We start from the raw sequence: 6,000 nt of genomic DNA on the forward strand, positions 1-6,000 counted from the left end.
TCTGAGCAAATGGAAATCCCAAAAGGAAAGTTGCAAAGAATACAGAAATGTTGCTCGTTATGACATACTAACAATAAAAGTAAAATTATGATGATGGTGATGACATAGGATCTAATGTTTATAGAGTAATTGTTATTTTCCAAACGATGTTCTCAGTTTATGTACATCAACTCATTTAACCATTGGAATAACTCCATGGGATAGGTCCTACTACTATTTCCATTTTTCACGTTACTAAACTGAGCAAATAAAATCCCAGTAAACGAAAAGGTTACACACTTGGTAGGTGGCAGAATGGAGATATTAATCTCATTCCAGACTGGCTGATTCCTTAGTTTTTTTTTTTTTTTTGCTTTAATTGAGATTTAATTGACATTGAACATAGCAGTTTTAGGTGTACACCATAACGATTCAATATTTGTATATATGGCAAAATGATCATCACAGTAAGTCTAGTTAACGTCTATCCACCACACATAGTCACATATTTCTTACCACCAGAAAGTCTCCAAGAATTATGGTCCCCAGATAATGAGTGAATGATTTTTCCTAGCCTATCTGGCAAAGCTTCCATAAACCTCCCCTAGTTTTTCCTAGAGTATAACTAGGTCATTTATGGGGATTTTCGTTTGGTCTCATGGAAATTAGGCAGGCTGTATCAGGGGCTGTAAGATTAAAAGTCTCTCTAAGCCTTTACTTCGAACTTTTAAGAAATTCCAAAATTTCCTATCTCTTCCCAAGACTAGTTCACTTTCATGAGCTACTGGGTTTGGAATCTGTAGCAAAGGTATGAAGTCACTTTTATGAAAGGCATTCTTAGGCATGACTGTATCTTACTCCACTTTAATTGCTTTATATTCTTCCCAAACAGTAAGCCTTACAGGATGAATAGGATTTTTCCATGGATCACATAATTTTACTTTGAGAATTAACATTGGATTATACTATTTCCCATAATTTGAGCTCAGTCTTAACTGAAAACCCACTGAGGGTGGTGCCAAGTTTGGAGATTTATACACAGAAACAATCACATACTGTTACAAACAAAGAAAAATGGTAAGATTCTACTTTTCTAAAATGTCATTATATGTTGCAGCTGTCTCGTTTTATTTGTTATGTCATTGTGATGACCTTATTCTGTGGAATTATGTATGCTTATTAATATTTTATCATTCTTGTTAGCAGAAGTCGTTATAAAACAAAATTATATATGACTCACTAAGCTGGGGAAAAAACGATCATCATAATCATTGAAACTGAGTCACCTTCTCTTTATTACTCTTCCCTGTGGTCCTACAACCCTGGGGCAGCAATGATTTCACCCTTAGCAGCCTAATTTTCTGTAGAACCTAAATTCCACCTTCTCTTCAGTCCTTCCTGAGAAGTGTGAGTGAGGATGTAAAGATCTACAGAGTTTTCTCTTAGAGTGAAAACAGCCATGCAGGCTTTTAAGTCAGTGACCTCTGTTTATTTCCAATGCTGCTATTTGGCAGTGTGCCTTCGAAAACAAGTTTCATAATCCCTGTTTCTTCAACAAATCATTTAAATTTACCTTCTATTTTCTCACCTGTGTAAGGGGATTAAGCCATCCTTCACAGGGTGGTTGTTAAAATTCAGTGAGATGGTATCTATATAAAACATGTAACAGTGTCTGATGCTGTTAAATGCTTAACTTGTTAGTTTCCTAAACTTGCATTAATCCATTAGATTTTTTTTATCTCCATTGTGACTATGTGTATCCTCAACATCTCTCAAATTATACAGATAAAAACAAAATAATGGACCAAATATCTTTTCAGTATCCATGAGCAGTATCAAATTGCCAGGTCCTCACCTTGGCAGCCTTCAGTTCCCCGCAGATTTGATCACTGATCATTTGACCCTGTCCAGGAATTTCAGTTGTGCCACTATCTCAACAACCACTGATTAAAGGCATTTTTACAAGATCTCGCTCAACACATGGAGACCTTGCTGGTAGCTGTTCTCTGAACTCATGGCTAGTTTTTCCATATGTGCCTCCATCTTACTTTAATAACTTGCTCCTAATTCTGGTAACCAGATTCCTGATCTCTCCTATGTATGCCCCTCACCAAGTTCTCTTCAGAACTGCAAAGGTAAACTTTTAATTTTACATATCTGATCATGCAATTCCCCAATTAAGTCCTTCAGTGACTTCAATGATTTTTTTATTACACTAAGAAAAAATCTAAAATCTTTCAAGGATTCTTTACAAGTATACCTATTTTTCCCTTTTCAGCCTCATATTGAATCACTTTTTTTTTTTTAAACTGAGTCCAACAACATTGATTTTTAAAATTTTTTCCTGGAATGTGACAAACTTTCCTGCCTGTTTCATTGAACTGCTTTCAAAATTTTCTTATTGTTCCCGATTTTCAGCAGTTTTTGTAAGACTGAATATGATTTTCTTTTTGTGTATACTGATTGGGTTTCATGGGGCTTCCTAAATCTCTGAGCTGATATCTTTCATCAGTTTTAGAAATTCTCAACCGCTCTGTCTGCTGCTGCTCCATTTTCTCTCCTTCCTTGCGAGACTCCAATTACATGTGTGTTAGGCCTTTTCACTCCTGCATTCTATACACACTTTTTCTTTTCAGTCTGGATAGTTTCCATGTCTTTATTCCAATTCCCTAGTCTTGTCATTTGCATGTCTAATATGCTGTTAAACATAGCTACATTTCAGTTCTAAAATTACCATTTGTTTTCCCCCCCCTAGTTTTCAACTTTCTGTCAGAAGTTCTCAGAATTTTATTTATTTCTACATGTTTTTCTCTCTTTTCTTGCATATGTTAATCATAATTATTTGAATGTCCTTGTCTGCTATCTCCATTGTTGAAATCACTGTAAATCTATTTCTATTTTCTTAAGTTTTCTAAATGTTTAATCATGTGGTTTGATCTTTTAGCATCTCTAGAATATCTGACTTAAATGCTGGACATCAGGCATGAAAAAATAGTTTCCAAGCTATGTTACCCTCTCCTTTCTTCTTCTAGGGAAATTTATTGAGACTGGTCTCCTTAATACAATCACTGACTTTTGGTTGAGGTTTTGAAGCTATTTTGTCTTCTTCTAGATTTCTTCTGCTCCTAGGGCACACTCCTCTAGGGCTCTGAAATGAGTGAGCTGTTTTCCTAGAAGTCTAGAACACTACTTTTTGTCCCCTAGGCACAGTTAGAGACTCATATGCTTTTCAGAAGCTTTCTTCTTAGCTTATTAAACTGGCCATGTGTCAGACAAAATTCTCCAAACCTGTCTTCTCATCAGGATATTGGATCTTGGCCCCACCGAAATCTCTCTCTCTTGTTTTTCTTTCAGCCTTACAAGAGAACTGAAACCTCTTCCCATTTCCCTGTCCTCCAGCAGTGATATTTTGCCCAAGAAAAGCCCATGTTCTCAGGTATTCGCTGAGGACTATTAGCTCTCCTCTCGACAGTTCCCATCTCTCCAGGCCTCTGGATTCCTTACCCTGGTTGATATTGAGGATCTTTGATGCTTTTTAAATGTTTTATGTGACTGTTCTGGTTGTTCTTGAAAGAGGCTTTGGTCCACTGCAAGCTACCTCATTCTATCAGAAGAGAATGCATGCCTCAATTTTTTTCACATAATTTTCCTATCCTTGGGATGTTTCTGCCACACTTTTCAGCTGCCTAACTATCATTCCTCCTCTTTATGTCTTTCGCTGAGAAACGGCCTCCTAATTCATCAACTGGTATTAACTCCTACTGTTGAACTCTCTTACATACTACCTTATACTTTTCATCTATAGCACCTCTCACCTTCTGTAATAATCTGTGTAATTTAATGCTTTTTTTTGACAAAATGTTAAGATCCAAAAGGGTAGGGACCATTGTGTTACTTCTTTTTTTTAAAGTGGATTTTCTCCCAGAGCCTATGACAGTCCTGTGTGTTCCTGACCTTTATCTCTGTACCCATTCAAGTACTTTGTTCTCCAAAGAATCAACATTTATTTGCTTGCTACTCCTCTCAGGATGTAGCATATTACCTCTAAAGCAGTGGTTTTCCATCCTGGCTGAGGACATTGTCCTAGTTAGCAAAGCCTTTATAAATAAGAAAAATTTAAAAATACTCTATTTCGAGTATGATGAATATGTATTAGTAGCAAAAACAGCTCACTGTCTAACAAAATGTGTAGCCCTCCTTCCATAGTATAAAACTGACTTTGGAGAGCCCGTGCTTGGGGGAAAAAAAAGACTGTATTTCCCAGGCTTTTTGCACCTGGGCAGGACTACAGAACTAGTTCTCTGTATTGAAATGTGAGCAGAAATTCTATGCATTAATATTATACCACATCTTTACTAAAGAATGCCCACCTTCTCCTTTCTATCTCTTGAAGATGACTGTGGTTTTAGGGAGCTTGGGACCACAGTACTGATGGAAGCTGTTGTCCTGATAACATCTAAAGTGAGTCTCCATGTTGTACTGTTACTAGAGTGAGAAAGAAATGCTCATTTTGGTGAGCCAAGGAAATAGATGGGCTTATTGATAACACAGCATTTTCAAACTAATACAGTAATTGATTCCTTGAACCGGGGTGATATCAGAACAGAAACCTAAAATATCTGGCATTGGTTCAATGGTCAGGAGGTGATCAGCAAAAAAACTGATGTAACAGGCTAGGAAAAGAGACCCATGTTATGCAGATTTTGCCAGAGTGCCATAGCAGAACTTAATAAGGAAACTATATATCTACCAGACCAATAATTCTTTCTAAAGAAGAGGTAGGAAAAACAATATGCAGTGAAGATAGATGTTTCTTGTGTGACTTGAAGAAATTTTACAAGAAGGGTTCATGTAAGAACAGAAAAAAAGTTTAGCCCTATGGTAAAGATTAATTTAAATGTATTTCATTCCAAAGAAATTTATAATCTCACATGGTCCTAATGCAACTCATTTTAAAGGAAGAGAGAGGGGAGGAAAAAAAAAGAGAGAGAGAGACAAATGGAAGGAGGAAGAGAAAAGAACTAAAGCTTACATGAGTGTTATGTCTAAGAAAGAACTTTTGAGTGTGGTAATTGTAACTTGGTACTGACGGAAATAATTAGGTCAGAAGCCTCTAAATTTTTAGAGAGATCTATTGTTAAGAACAAAACAAAACAGGCCTTAAAAAAAAAAGCCTGTAGCCTTAAAAACATTTTTAAAAAGGCTTTGTTTGCTCCGAATTTATAATAACAGGAATTGTGATGCAAAAAAATTTGTGTCTTAAAACAACCAGAATTTATTATCTTACAGTTCTGGAGGCCAGAAATCCAAAATAAGTCTCAGTAGACTAAAATCAAAATGTTAGCAGAGCTGCATTCCCTCTTTTAGGAGAGAATCTGGTTTTTTGCCTTTTCCTGCATCTGGAGATCATTGCCTTCCTTAGCTCACGTTCTTCCATTTTAAAAGCCAGCAGTTTCCAGTTCAGTCTTTCTCACCCTGCTTTATTCTGACATTTCCTCTCCTGCCTCCCTTCTTCACCTTGTAAGGAGCCTTCTGATGACACTGGGCCCACCCAGATAATCCAGGATAATCTCCCCAGATCCAGGTTAGGTAGCAACCTTAGTTCCATCTGCAACCTTAATTCTCCCTTGCCAGGTAATAGAATCTATTCACAGGTTCCAAGGACTAGGATGTGAACTTTGCCGGGGGCATACTGTTCTGCCCACCGCTGTGTGTGTGCTCCCTACTGTGCATTTCAGAAGCAGCCATGGAAGACAGTAGACACAGACAAGGCCCCCACAGGTCAGTGAGGAAGGCAGCTAGTTACCAGTGCCGGTCTCTGTACGCCTGTGCCTATCTATTTCTTCATATTGACATAATAGAAATAAGGAAGCAGCATCTGTCTGCAGGTGATACAGATTTCTTTGGAAAACTTGGGGAATTGAAGAGAGGAAGGGTGGATTATAGTTCTGTATTTTCTCTGTTGAACTCCTTTTGTTTTCACAACCCTATTTTCTTTTCTGCCCAGGGCACTAAGATCAG

The sequence above is a fragment of the Vicugna pacos genome, chromosome 7 (assembly GCF_048564905.1).
Source record: "Vicugna pacos chromosome 7, VicPac4, whole genome shotgun sequence".
In the NCBI taxonomy this organism is placed as follows: Eukaryota; Metazoa; Chordata; class Mammalia; order Artiodactyla; family Camelidae; genus Vicugna; species Vicugna pacos.